This window comes from Perca flavescens, chromosome 16 (assembly GCF_004354835.1).
Source record: "Perca flavescens isolate YP-PL-M2 chromosome 16, PFLA_1.0, whole genome shotgun sequence".
Classification (NCBI taxonomy): Eukaryota; Metazoa; Chordata; class Actinopteri; order Perciformes; family Percidae; genus Perca; species Perca flavescens.
The window spans coordinates 15,883,124-15,897,997 of NC_041346.1; the positions used below are offsets into that span (position 1 = coordinate 15,883,124).

At 39.3% G+C, this 14,874-nt stretch overlaps 1 protein-coding gene and 1 long non-coding RNA gene across 3 annotated transcripts in view; one reads left to right on the forward strand and one right to left on the reverse strand.

The window, feature by feature from the left end:
* strbp (spermatid perinuclear RNA binding protein) overlaps window positions 1-14,874 on the forward strand; it is a 78,568-nt gene that overhangs the window by 19,098 nt on the left and 44,596 nt on the right. Inside the window, exon 2 of the mRNA XM_028601042.1 lies at window positions 11,555-11,656. The gene's annotated coding sequence lies outside the window, so the exon portion shown is untranslated. The remainder of the gene's footprint in view (window positions 1-11,554; window positions 11,657-14,874) is intronic.
* On the reverse strand, window positions 1,745-8,369 carry LOC114570644 (uncharacterized). Of its 2 annotated transcripts, XR_003694553.1 has the most exons (3): window positions 8,329-8,369; window positions 2,356-2,430; window positions 1,745-2,165 (listed from the first exon to the last, which is right to left on the reverse strand). It is a non-coding gene; the product is annotated as an uncharacterized LOC114570644 (long non-coding RNA). The 2 variants fall into 2 exon arrangements; XR_003694552.1 differs by having other exon boundaries at window positions 1,745-2,430.

A 14,874-nucleotide genomic window follows, 5' to 3' on the forward strand; every position in this document is an offset into this window, starting at 1 on the left:
TGTATTACACACCAAGTTTCATGCACCCATTTAGTGGGGTGTGTTAGAAATGTGTATTTACAGAGAGAGAAAAGACGGTGAAAAAGAAAGAGAGGTTAATTGCAAGAAAGGAACTGGGGAGCAGAGGCTAGCAAGTGGATGTGATAAAGTCAAGGCTATGTTTATCAGCAGAGGAAGGAAGGGATGAGGGTGTAAACTAGAGTCGGAGGAAAGGGGGAAATGAAAAGTGGGAGGGTGGGATGGGTGGGTGCAGACTATTAGATAGATGGATAGATAGATAGATAGATAGATAGATAGATAGATGGATACATGGAATGGATATGCATAGAGGTGTCTCTCAGCCTTAACAACCTACGGTAAAGAGTGAGACTGACTTCTGCTTCACACTGATACCACAGACTAAATCAATGTAATACCTCTCTGTCTCTCTCTCTCTCTCTCTGGGAATTCTGTGACCTAGTTAGCTCATCCACCAGACAGCACCAGTTATTTTTTACATATTAACAGGAGACAATACTTTGTCCTCTGCTTGTCCTCCCCTTATCCGTATGCTTCCTTCTGCTTCTCTCCTCCATCTTAGTTGTTGCCATCCTTTCCTCTCGTACCATGCTGTGCTTCTTCCCCCGTTTTCTGTTTGTCTCTATTGGCTTTGATCCTTTGTCCTCCTTTAGGGATGTAAAGCTTCACCAACTCCCTGCTTTTTTTTGGGCACGAGTAACAATTCGTTTTTTGTTTTTGTTTTACATATAGACTATTAAGCAACGCTTTATTGAACTGCCAGATTTTTTTATCTGACAGCGATGTTCAGGTAACCAAGCCAAGTTAGCCCTCTGAGCTAATGTTTGCTAACTACGCTAGTCACGGATCAGAAATGTGCAAAAAAATATTGCTGAGACTAGATATCCAATAAAAGCCATAGACTATGTTGTGTTAAGTTGTTAAGCTGTAAATGTACCACTTCTAAGCAGAAGGCAGAAGATAACGTTACCTCGAAGCCTGACTAGGCAAGGTCTCTCTTCCACCGGGCAGCTGCCTAGTCTCACTCAGACTCACCCTGGGTCAGGGTCCGCAGCTGCCTGTACCAGTAACCCGTACCCGTCGCACACATCTTCACCGAGTGGACAGGACAACTTGAGGTAGTGGAATGATTTTACCCGAATAGCAGCGTGACCGTGAGGAGCGCTCACTCTGCGGCTACTTCTGGGGACCAACATGTCCCTAGAAGTACACTGCACACTGACAGACTAAAAAAACTAAACTTCTCATCTTGAAGAATCTCAGTCGACTGAGAGGATTCAAATCTTCGACTTTCAGGGGGCAGCCCTAATAATGTTGGGTTGAGCATAACTGCAGACAATTATGCACATAAACAGTAGCAAATCATAAATAAATTGATCACAGGTTTTTATTATTATTTGTTTTATCTCTGAACCAAGTTTTTAATTATACTCTTGGGACTTGACTTTATTTGGTGTTATTATACTATGTGACTAAGCAAAGCCTCATAGCATAACTAGAGAAATAAGTCAGAATTTGCATTTCATTCCAAATACACATGCAGTATGATATAACATAACATATAATATTAATAATATAATAATATAATATACTTTTATGTGTACCTTTGGGAAAACACATTTTCATTCTGTTTTCTTGATTTACACACACGCATGCACATGCATCAAAGAGTGCCAGACCTCTCTATAAGTTATACAGGTAATGATCACTACATAATACCCTCAGAGAAAGTGAAACAATCTGTTTAATTGGTGCAAAGTGTGAAATTGTTGTATAAATGCTTATAATAGAAGGCACATTCATAGTTACGTATCAGAATGGTAATATTTAGACATTTATCTATGATGTTTCACAAGAAAATATAGTATATTGCTATATTGCGTTACCGGTTATTATCACAGAGAGGGGAGATGGTATAGTCTTCACATATAAATAGTGTATGATTTAGAGAAGTAGAATAAATAGACAACACAAATTTCACTGTTTCCTAAATGGCCGAAACGTCAACCTTCCCCAACCTCTCTCCTCTCCTCTCCTCTCCTCTCCTCTCCTCTCCTCTCCTCTCCTCTCCAGAGAGTAAAGGGACGGAGTGGTTGCAGGTGTAGACAGGTCATCTATTCGCCTCCTAATGATGATGGATGGCAGGACTGCAGAGAGCGAGAACAGAGAGAAAAGTGGAGCAATGCAGGAAGATAAAGAAATGGCAGAGCAAGAGAAGAGTGTGTTTATATTTGTCTGCTGGCAGGCAGATGGTGGGAGTTTTAGTGATATGTTGATCCTCAAGTGTTTATATCATTCTTGTCATCTACCTGATAGATAACAAACAAACACACATACATCTGCGTGGTGTGCTTGCAAGGTGACATCTGGTGTAGTGCGTGGAGAAGCACACTTCTGAAGACACACATGCACCTGGAGCGCACACACACACACACACACACACACACACACACAGGCATATATTATTTACACAAACACACTCATGTCTATCTAACTATTTATACAAACTATATACAAGTAGGGCTCCAACTAACGATTATTTTCATAGTCGATTAATCTGTTGATTATTTTCTCGATTATTTGATTAGTTGTTTGGTCTATAAAATGTCAGAAAATGGTGAAAAATGTGGATCAGTGTTTCCCAAAAGCCCAAGATGACGTCCTCAAATGTCTTGTTTTGTCCACAACTCAAAGATATTCAGTTTACTGTCACGGAGGAGAGAAGAAACTAGAACATATTCACATTTAAGAAGCTGGAATCAAGAATTTTTACTTTTGTCTTAAGAAATTACTCAAACTGACTAATCGATTATCAGAATAGTTGCCGATTAATTTAAGAGTTGACAACTAATCGATTAATCGATTAATCTTTGTAGCTCTATATACAAGGTATATATTTTTTCTCTCTCTCTCACTCTGGCACAAATGGTACCGCATTTGTAAATTCAGATTTGTTTGGAATATATACCAGTCAGTCTGAGGAGATGGAGCCGCAGAGTGCCAAGCACAGTGAATGTTTTAACTTAACCTCTCCTTAATTCATATAGAAATAGAACTCACTCTCTCTCTCTCTCTCTCTCTCTCTCTCTCTCTCTCTCTTTTCTGTCCCTCTTTTTTGCATCACAAGTGCTAAAAGGACTTCCACAAAGGATACATGGCTGTATCCTTGCTAATAGCTCCTCCGGCAACCCTCCTTGCTCCTCGAGATGCAGTTTAGGAATTGGGACGTCCTTCAAGATGGAGCGCTGAAATCTATATCCGGGTCACAAGCCGAGGCACAAAATCGAGAAATCAGAAAGGCCCATGGTGACAGTACTGAATGGGAAGACACGTGTGGGGTTACAAGCAATCGCATCCACCACACTAGTTATTTTCTCCATTCTCTCAGCGCGTCTCACTCCTCTGCTATCTCACAGCTTCCCGTCTCAGACGTTCAATCTGAGTGTGAATGTAAGGTTGACAGATAGGAAGTGTCAAGACTATATCTGCTGGGGTTACACACACAGACACAGTGGTAAAGTCTCACCCTTCCCAAAGTACAGACAAGGAGGCAGGCTGTAGCTATGGCAACCTAGAGATAAGGGAAATTATTGGGCAAGGCTTGAATGTGTTAAGAGCTACTGTATGAGGCCTAGGGCGAGACTTAGTCACTCTTTCGCATTTGGTGTGTGTGTGTGCTTGTATGTGTTGATACAAGAGTGGGTGAGAGAAGCACAAGGAGTCAAGACTCTTCCTCACTCCCATTCCTGTCTGTCGGCCTTCTTCATGTTGTGTTTGAGCACTCTGTCAGTTGTCAGATTGTTATGATAGATCTGGGTGGGCACAGCATTTACTCACTGCAGCACGGCCTATAAAATAAAAAAAAGATTGTGAATTGAGTCCATTGGTTGCATGGCTAATTGAATGAAATTACACACTTCACAGGGGAGATACAAAGCAGCCACAGTGTAGCTGTGACATCAAGCAGACCATATAAGTCCAATGTTTCACTGAAAGGCACGCATATGTTCATATTTTGCTTTTAGAGGACAAATCCCAGTGTTGATTACAGTTGATTTAGTGCCTTTGTTATTGAATTTTATCACACTCTGGTGTCCTTTGTATTCATATATCACACAGGAGCCTCTGTTTTTTTATTTGTACCTCTTTTTTGTGTTCTCATCATTGATTAATCTGCTGATTATTATCATGATTAAGCAATTAATCATTTAATAAAATGGTGGGAAAATGCCTGTCCCAATTTCCTAAAGTCCAAAGTGATGTCTTTAACTTGCTTGTTTTGTCTGACCAACAAAAATCCAAGACCCAAAGATGTTCAGTTTATTATCACATAGGACAAAGAATAGAAACAGATTCTCAATAATTGAGAAGCTGGAACCAATTAAGTTTTCTAGAAAAAAATGACTGAAACAATTAATTGATTATGAAAATAGGCGACGAGTAATTTTCTGTTGATAAAGAAATCGATTAATGATAAATTGTTTTAGTTCTAGGTAAAACACTCTACTTGCATAGAGGATCCCCAGCAGTTTTACCACATAAAAGACGTATGCCAGACTTCCCATTAGTTCCATTTCCACTGATACAAAACAACAAGTCAGATATTGTTACAACTTGGACAAATAATAATATAATAATTCTTCTGTATCACACAGAATGCTGTCAATCACAAATTAGTTATTCCTGTAACATTATAATGGTGTTTTCTGTGTTCTTCCCTTGGTGTGTCAGCATTCATTGGCGTTTATCGGTATTTTAAGCCCCCAACGTCTCCTTCCAGGCAGCGCCTTGAAGTCAACGATCGCAGCACTGCCTGGAAGGAGACGTTGGGGGCTTAAAACACCATTGAGCTTCACTGGCGAGGTCTAAGTTATGCTTCCTACACTGCACTAGTGTCAAAGGCATTTTGCACTGTCTATAGGGCCCTATGTGTATAGTGTTTGTGTTCTGCTACAGAATGGATTAGTGTTAAACAAGCACTGAATGTAGACTCATTTGTGATTTTAGGGACCTACGCCTAGCACAAGATTGGCCACAAACTAGCACCAATTGCTAGAGCTGTAAGGATAGAGGGGGCCTTTAGTGATATTTGAAACAGAGGTGTCTTTGTAGATGTCAGATCACAACCAATGACTGGGGCTCGGTGTGTGTTTGTGTGAGTGTGTGTGTTTATGTGTGCGTGCATGTGTGCGTGCGTGCGTGCGTGCGTGTGTGCGTGTGTGTGTGTGTGTGTGTGCTAACAGCCATAGCGTTCAAAGACATTCTCTATAATGTTTCTTGCATGAAACCTGCAATATAGCCTTGTCATTGTAAGCTTATTAATATTTTCTGCATAGTAAAATACTGTAGATAAGTGGTTTATTCTCAAACTCAAGTGTTGAACTGGTCTAGATAATTTCTTTCACAGGAGAAGATTTCTCTGAACACTTGCTCCTAGGAATAAAGAAATGCAGTCAGCAGCAAATTACTCTGCAGTTGGCTGCATATGTATAAGCTTAAATTGCTTTTATTGTCAAGTGGAAGGAGGGCACACACAAGAATGAAGAACAACAGGCTGATCCTGGAAACTCCCTGTCACCTCTAAGTCTGTCTTCACTTCTGTCCTCACCGCCCTCCCACGTTCCTTCTCACGAGCTCACGCTCTACCTCTTTCACTGTGCATGATGATGCATATCAGCATCTTCATTCCTCACGCTTTATCATCTTATTTCACTGATGCATTTTTGACCTTGTTATGGCTCTGGCAGGGATGCAAACATGGATTTTATCGAAGTCTTTTGTACACAAACAGGTCTTTTAGTCCTCATGCCTAACCACCCACACTCCATTCAGCCGCAACCCATCTCACCCTTCACATTCTAGTTGTTTCCTGATTGGAATTTCTAAAGCCAAGGCTAAGTCCATGAAGATCTATGGGTCAGGCTCTCTCATATATGATATATAGAAACAGAGAACCAATTTCAGAGCTTCCTCCACTGTGTGTATGTGTGTGCCATGCATGTATTTGTGTTTGTGCTAGTACAATGGTGTGCATCTATGGGTTAATATAATATATATATAATATATTAATATATTATAATTTGGGGGTGTCAGTAGTTCAGTGTGTAGGGAGTTGGGTTGGGAACCTGAGGGTCACTGGTTCAAGTCCCCATATGAACCAAAGTACAGTGGTGGATGGGTAGCTGGAAAGATGCCAGTTCATTTCCTGGGCACTGCCATGGTGCTCTTGAGCAAGGCACCAAACCCCCAACTGCTCAGTGTGTGTATTTCAGTCCTCTGTGTAATGTGTGTTCTAACAGAGGGAAAACATTGTAATTTCCCTTGCAAGATAAATTATTATTATTATTAAGAGAGGGCTTTGATCCTATTAGGCAAGTGGTTCTGTATGTACTGCAATCTTTCTGTACGGCATTTGTGGGTGTGCGCCTGTGTATATTTTATATCTGCGACTTTTTGAATTGTCTGGTTACCTGCACCTAGAACCTAGGACTCTAACTTGCATACATACTGGTCTCAAAAGTCTTATAACTAAATTCTATCGAAAAATTGTTAATTGTAAATGTTTTTTAAAACATACATTTTTTTTTTTTAAAACACATACAAATGTGAAGTGTGTATGCAGGAGCATCCCTAATGAAAATGATTTATAACGGAGATTATCTGGATTAGGATTACATGTAATATTTTTAAATTGAGAATGAGGTTAGGCATACTCCCTCACTTCATAATTACTATTAGAGTGTATGAAAATTAAAAAGGGATTGTCAGTTTAATTTTATTTCACAAATTGAATAGCAAAACTAATTTACAATTAGACGGAATAGTCTATTATATTTTTATGAAAGCACTCTGGTGTTTTACAGTAAGATCAACTAATGCACTTTCCATGACATGTCAATCTCACTTAGACTCAAAGCTAAAGACTTGCCACATTTTCACTGGCTGTAATATTAATACATTATTAATATCTGATTAAGATTGTGATTTAGAAATTACTAGACAAGCAGCATTTCGTGATTAGCTTCATGCTAATAATAATAAGGCTAATAAGAGCTGTACCAAACAATGCAATGGTGGTTAGAGACAAACAACTCAAAGTAAAGTCAGGTTATTGTATTGTAAAATAAAGCAGATAACAACTAAACAACCAACACACTGTAAAGTCCAGGAAACCTGGGAAATCGTTGACAGTAATGCAGCTTCAGTTGTAATGATGTTCAGAGAACATATTTGTGCAGCACACTAGCAAAATTGCAGCATTGGTTTTTAAACATCCACTTTTATGTTGTGTTCACACTTGATTACGTTTGTTACTATTGGCTGTAGTACTCTACTAGTCTGGCTAATGGCTACATCACCACACATTACGATGTGAAGGCTCCAGCTGATTAAACAGCCCCTTTGATCAGGAACTCTCTGAGTGATTCACCAGAGACAAAGGTATTGCGAAGGCACCTGCGCTCACTAGAATCCATGCATAGATTTCTGACATTGCGAGGGTCGTGAAATGTATACCATGAATTCAGGGGCTGTGGGTGAGAATGATCTATTCATATGCATGGTAACGAACAGCTTAATGGTGGCGTTGACTCATAGAGCTGGAGAGTGCTTAGCTTTATTCAAGGAGGTAGATGGAGAGTGCTCTACCCTGTTTTGGTCATCAAGCTGATGGGTCTCATGCAGCATATGGACCAGAATGCACAACCCTTAGTAGATGTACATATGCACAGACACAACAGAGTAGGGCTGCAACTAACGATTATTTTAATAATCGATTAATCTGTCGATTATTTTTTCGATTAATCGATGAATCGGATTAAAAAAAAGCATTAATTTACATAAACTCAATACATACATACCTATTGTTTTAGTTAATAGTTGTGTAAAGGTAAGTAACCCAAATAGCAGATACAGACAAGACACATAGACAGACAGACAGACAGACAGACACACACACACACACACACTTATTCATTAAATTATTACCATCATTGTAGTAAGTGCAAGTTAAGTTCGTTTATACACCACACACTATTATATTTGTCAACAATAACTGATATGGGACAAAGCACATAATATACATAACATTGAAAAATGAATGGGCCAAAAAAGGCGAGTGAATAAAACCGTGTCTTTAGTCTTGCAAAGTATACCACCCCTGCTTTATTACTGTTATTACCGAGCTAACGCTAGCTTGTCATGCTAGTCAGCTGGATAACAAGTAAACGGCAGCACCAGAAGAGCTACTGGAGGGACGGTACGTTCCTCACTTCAGAACGGAACAGAAGTAGGATAGTGTAGTGACTTTACCCTGCTGTTGAACTCCCTTCTTCCTCATCAAGGACTCCAGCATGTTTCCGTTTTAGGTGCTGACTCATCACCGTGGTGCTCCCATGCCATGCCGTGTCGCTTTTGTTTATCTTGCAATTAACACGTTTTTGATTTATTTAGTGTGAAATGCTCCCACACCTTGGATGACTTGGGTCGTACTGATTTCTCTGCCTCCGCCGAGTGTTTCAGAACAACGTTACGGGTCTCTCCGTATTTCCTCTACCCCCGCTCTGCTCTTTTTTCCTTTTCTTTCGCTCCGCGCTGCTCCGCTCCGCGCTGCGCTCAACTCAATTTTTTTTTTTTATCTCCGTGACTAGGTTGCCTAATAGTTGCGCGACACAACGAATTGATAATTAAATTCGTTGCCAACTTTTTTAGTAATCGAATTTTATCGATTCGTTGTTGCAGCCCTACAACAGAGCCCTCAAAATGTGTTTATGGTGGCATGTACATTTGTGTAAACAGTTAACCCATGGGTTTTTGTGTAGATTTCCATGTTTGTGTGTACGTTTACTGTATATGTTCACAAATGTGTGTTTTCTGACAATCAGCAACACTGGAAATCAGTCACTAACAAGCTCAAATTCTTACAGGTTGTGTTTTATGCACCTAGTCAGGTTCTTATACTGCACCACCTACTGCAGCATTAAATTATGTCTTTGTTTATGCTCCATTGCACCAGTGCTTCTCAGTTTGACACATTGCTTCTTAGTTCTCACTATCAGTAATGGTTTACAAATGACATGTGAAGAATAGGCAAATTAGATTCTACTGTCGAGTGAAGGTTTATTTTTCTTTCTCGTGAGCACTCTTTTGAGAACATGTGTCAGTCACTGTAGACCATTATCTGACAGTACGTCTCCATTAACCTCTCTCTCAAGTGCTCTGCTACAGTACAGACGGAAGATATACAAATCTGTGATATGAGTTTTTTTAATACTCACTCTATCTTTAAAACTGATTCACCATGCCTGTTAAAGGTGTGAAAAATGATTTTCAAGTCTGACCTCAGGCCATACTTTGCCTCTGCCTAATACATCTGCCAGATTTTCTGTGAAGAATAACGAGATTATTTTAGATATAATATTAACATTGCTCAATTCAGTGTGGCTTTATACAGCAGTTTTGTTTGTGATCTGATCAATATTCTGATTCCATATTTAATAGGCCTATATGATGTACAGTTATAGCACAATCATATTTTTTATCAAACGGCAATTACTACAAGAGATTGCTGACAAACAATGATGATCCATCTTTTGCTTGAAAGTTGATTGTCTGTCCTTTTTGATTTGCTTGTAAAGGTTATTTTTGGCTATGTATGTTTTTTGGCAGTGGGTCTGCACTCAAATACAGGATATATGTCCTATTTACCTTATTGCTTCTTATTTTTGCACACTGTACCAGTGATAGTTTTGAGTCACTGTCCTAGACACAAAATGCTCAATAGTGTACTCTTGTTTATTGTATGACATATCTTTAAAATCATAAAAGGTTTTAATGATGCTACCATGGTTTACACTGCTCGTATAACACATGTTTTCTAGTTGTACAAGAAGAGTGTGTGTACGTGTGTGCGATTGTGTGAACCTACAGTAGGACTCTAACTCGCATACATACACGCACTGGTCTCAAAAGTTTTACAACTAAATTATATTGAAAAATTGTTAATTATTTTTAAACATACTTTTCTTTTTTTTAACACATAGAAATCTGAATCTGTGTATGTATGTGTGTTTGTGTGTGATTACCAAACACAGTATACTTGTAAGTCTGATTTGTTTGTGTGTGTGTCAGAGTTGTGAATAGACTTGCAGTTAGAATGTGACTGGGAACCAGTTTGCCTTGAAGGACAATACATCCATTACACCAACCAACACCCACCTCAGTTATGCTCTATTATACAAGGTGTGACCACTTCCCCAAACAACACAAGGCACGCACTGTAGATGTGGTATTTGATTTTCTTGTCTCACAGCATCTGTTGGCTATATCAGGTTTGTCAGGATCATCACGGCCAGACTTTGCTACACATGGTGCCTTAAGATGTTTTAGCTAACAGAAGACAGAGGACACTGTGGCCTCTCTAAAAACCACAACCTAATTATACTAATGTTTAGAAAGTAAAATGTAAAAGAAGATATAATAGTGCTCTACAGAGCAGCCAGTAGCTCTTAAGTTGTTCTTAAGTGTCACTGTAGCTTTGTTTCACAGTAAAGTATCAAATGACAATGGTAGTTAAAACAATGGTTGGAGGTTTTAATTGAGAATAGAAGTAGCTTAAATCACTTTAATTTATTTAAACTATTTGTCTGTTGGTAAATTAATTTTCCATCACAATGAATTAAAGTAAAAAAAATTTAAATATAAAGAACAATGCCCTATACAAGCTCTGGAAAGTTGGGAGAGAGAGCTTTTCTCAAAGTCCTAGAGGAATAAACTGCAACATTTTCTGGAAATCTTTGATACAGTGCTATATATTTCAGGCTCGTTCTCTGTAATCTGTTTGCATGGAAAGTAAATGTGTAAATGGAATTGATGCTGAATGCATGTATTTATAGAGTGGCACATATGCAAATTGAAAAGGGAGGGCCAACTTCTTCAGGGGCAGGGTCTCAGTGTTCTGGTCAGTGGGTGTTTGTACACTTCTGTGTTTCTGTTCCTTCTTATGATTTCTTCTTTTACTCTTCTCTTTTATCCATGCTTCCTTTCCAATATTATATATTTTTTCCTAGCCCTGTCACCTCTGCCCTCACCAGCTCTCCACTGCCCTTACAGTTGATGTTTTCAGGAAGGAGAGTCAGAAGCAATATACTAATGAGGGTCTGCTATGTGCACAAGTGAATCAGTCATACTGTAATGCAAAATAATGACTCTTATCGCACAGAGATTAAATATGCACTTCCCTAATGGAGGTGTTAGTCTTTCAACCTCTCATCTTTCAGTGTCTGTTTAGCTCTCTATTTCCCTCTCTCTTGCCTTAGTTAGATTGTAGTGGAGTGTGTAAGTGCATATGCTTGTGTGTTTGTGTGAGTGTGAGTGCGCATGAAATGCATGATACTTAAGTACACAAGCATATTTGTATTTGCACCTCATTGTTTTTACTCCCCCTTTTGATGTCAGCTGGTCAGGGTGTCAAGCTGAACATGATCCTTAAGTGATGTCGTGCTGATGTTAACTGACCTTCGAACTTTTGTCTTCTCAGGTACTAAACCCTGCCTGCTCTGACACTGTGACTCCAGACAGACACACTGGCTGACAGAAGCTGAAAGAGAAGGCAGATAAACAGATTGGAGGACAGAGGGAGGTGAGTGAAAACAATAATGGAATGCATTTTCATCTCTCCGTCTGTATAGCTTTGTGTACTGTATTCAGTCTGCTGCAGGATTGTTGGCTCATTGTTTACAGAGCAGCTTAATCAGCCAGAAAACAACACATATCTACGACCCTAATTTTTGTAAAAGCTTAAAACTTTTGTTTCTCTGTTTTGTCTATCTGTTTTTGTCTGTCTGCTCACCTAAATGTATTCTGTACGCCTCTATGCATGTATTTCTGCCTTTCCCATCTGTCTATCTGAATAAGCCCCACATTCACCTTGTGGTCTGGTCCTCAGTATTACAGGCAGACATGAGGATGCCTTTAGGTTAGACACAATTTTTGATCACAGCTGGTCCGGGGCTGTGGCCTGCGTGGTTGCCGAGTTCACTCGCTGCTTTGGTAAACTGCCTACTTATGTATGTAAAGTAGCTTTTATGCAATTCACTCCGCAACCTTCCCCACTATCATCTCAGTGGGAGTGTTTTGGGGTCTGCCTGTGTGTGTTTATGTGTAAATAATTGATTGCTGTAGAAGTTTTAGTGGATCGCTGGTGAGACTGAACCAGTCAGGAAAGACTCCTCAGTGTGCACAACATAACGATACCATTTCTGCTGCTGCTCAGTGGACTCTCTGTGTTGTCTGTGGTGGCCTGTTGGTGTCAATTGAGTTTGTGTTAGTGCTGCTGTAAGGATTAGATGATGAATTTAAGAACCACAGAAAATCTAGACAGACATTAAACGTGGAGTCTGCGATTGTAATCTAATACACTTTTTTGTTAAATTCAGCAATTATCTCCTCACACTCTGTGTGTGCGCTCAAAAACAGCTGGTGTTCATACACAGCCCTGGCTTTAAAAGGAAAACAAACACAGTGGTTCGGACCGAGTCACACATGCACAGGACCGGGGGCCATGGATGTATAAGAGAAAGGCAATGGGAGCGAGAGGGATGGTATAAAGGAGCACTGACAGGAGTTTCTTTTTGTGTCTGTTGAGATCAAATATCAAGATTAAGATACCATTATAATAATTTTTTAAGTCAAAATACCACACGTTAGTTTGAACTACTGTAAATTGAAGATGCCACTTTGACCTCTGGTAAATTGTGATTGGCATTTTTCATATTTTATTTCACATGTTTTAAACTTAATGCTTAATTGATTAAACAAAAAAAGAATAATGTATACATTATTTGATAATAACATCTGTAGCTGTAGCCCTAGTTTGTATTTTGTTTAACAGATTCAAGGTAATAGGCCAAACAATGTTTTATGGTTACTCCACATAGTGTAAAGAAATATTTTAACTTTCACAGTGTATTCACTTCTTTCCATTTCCTTCTCTTTTTGTCACACTTTTCATCTGCTACCTTATACTTGGTCATTTTTTCCATTTTCTCTGCTTATTTAATTATGGTACTTGGCCTTCTATCACTAAATGTCTTTATTTCTTTCTGCCTCCTTCCTGCTTTCTCTTCCCGTGTGTCTTTTCTTTCCTCTTTCTTGCCCCTTAGCCGCAGTGTCCTTGAGAAAGCAGTGACTTTGCCGGTGAGCGCAGCAGAGCGCATCTCTCTCTCTCTCTCTCTCTCTCTCTCTCTCTCTCTCTCTCTCTCTCTCACACACACACACACACACACACACACACACACACACACACACACACACACATTTGGTAGGTCCATTGCAACACTGTCAAGCAAAACCAGCCTTTACAAGTCTCTTCTCTTTAGTCTCCATAAATAATTCATAACCAGTAAAATTGGCTGTACTTTATGCAAATATTGACAAACCTATTGCAGAGAAAAATTCACAGTCATTTATTGTATTGAGCACAATTTCTGCCCACTTACTGTTTTCAGTAACATAAAGTAAATCATCAACAAACTGCTGATACAAGTAAAACATTGCAAAGTCATGGCACATAGAACGTTCCTCAAATTAGTGGAAGTGAAAGGGAGTTTTTAAGTGGTTAATAGATATTTTTCTTTATTAATGCTTGTGGCTGCTTGTCAATCAGACCCCAACAATGCCATGCTGTGTAACATATAAGATGACATTGTCCATGTCCATTGAAAAAACAATCAATAATTCAAGGTTCCAGTTAAATTCCCTTCTCTTGGTCAGACGATGAGACATGTAAGAAAACAGGATTTGATGCACAAGTTCAATTACTCTTTCTCATGGTTTGTTACAGAATTCGGACAAATTGCCTCCAGGTGATACTGCAGTTAGCATGCCAGCATGGAAACACGATCCATCCTCATTAAAGGTGCCCTCCACTAATCTCAGATCATGACGGCCCATTGTCACAGTTTTCCGTAGCTTTTGAAATATAGATGGAGTCTGATTGTCTGGTTGTAAGATGAGATGTTATGGTCTCTTGATGCTGTTTGTTCTCATTGGTCTCTGTTTTCCATTAGAGTTCATGGAGGGCGTATTGGGTCACTGCTTTTTCCTGCCGTCTTACTTGTTTTCTGTTGGAGATCCAGTATCTTGTGGGTTACCTAGCTGCAGTGCTTTGTGTGGCAGAAGTGTTTTTGTAACTGCATCCTGAATGTTTAGATGACAGTCAGATTGAAGTTAATACATTGATACACTTATATGTACAGTACAATACTCAGCAATCATTTCTATTCTATCTGTTTTATACTATTAAGACTGTTTTATCTACATTACATCTACATTAACACACTTGTGCCGCCATTATCTCTCTCTCGGTCTCTGTGTCTTTCTCACTCTTCCTTATGTTTGTCCCACGTTCAGCTGAAAATGCTTCCGTAGCCATGGCGACCAATCCCAAGGGGAAAAGTTGATGCTGAATCTCTTTCTCACTCTCTTCTCCCTCCTTTGTCTCATGCCCTGTTGCAATCTAATGCTTCCCTCACACACACACACACACACACACACACACACACACACTCTCACACACACACACACACACAGAGAACAGATGCAGTTTGTGAGTCACATGTTATTTTGGTCCTTCTGGCACAGAGTTCAATTAAGCACTGATGTAAAATAAGTGACCTGATTGCTGAGAACACTAAGAGTTTAGGATCTTTTTCTGTTTTCTGTTCTAACTTTCTTGCTTGTTAGTGACCATGACTGTTACAGTTAGACCTTTGGACATTTAACACATACAAAAGAGGCTGAAGGAGGAAGATTATTGAAAAAGAAGGAACATAAAGTGAGGAGGCAGAATAATTTCAA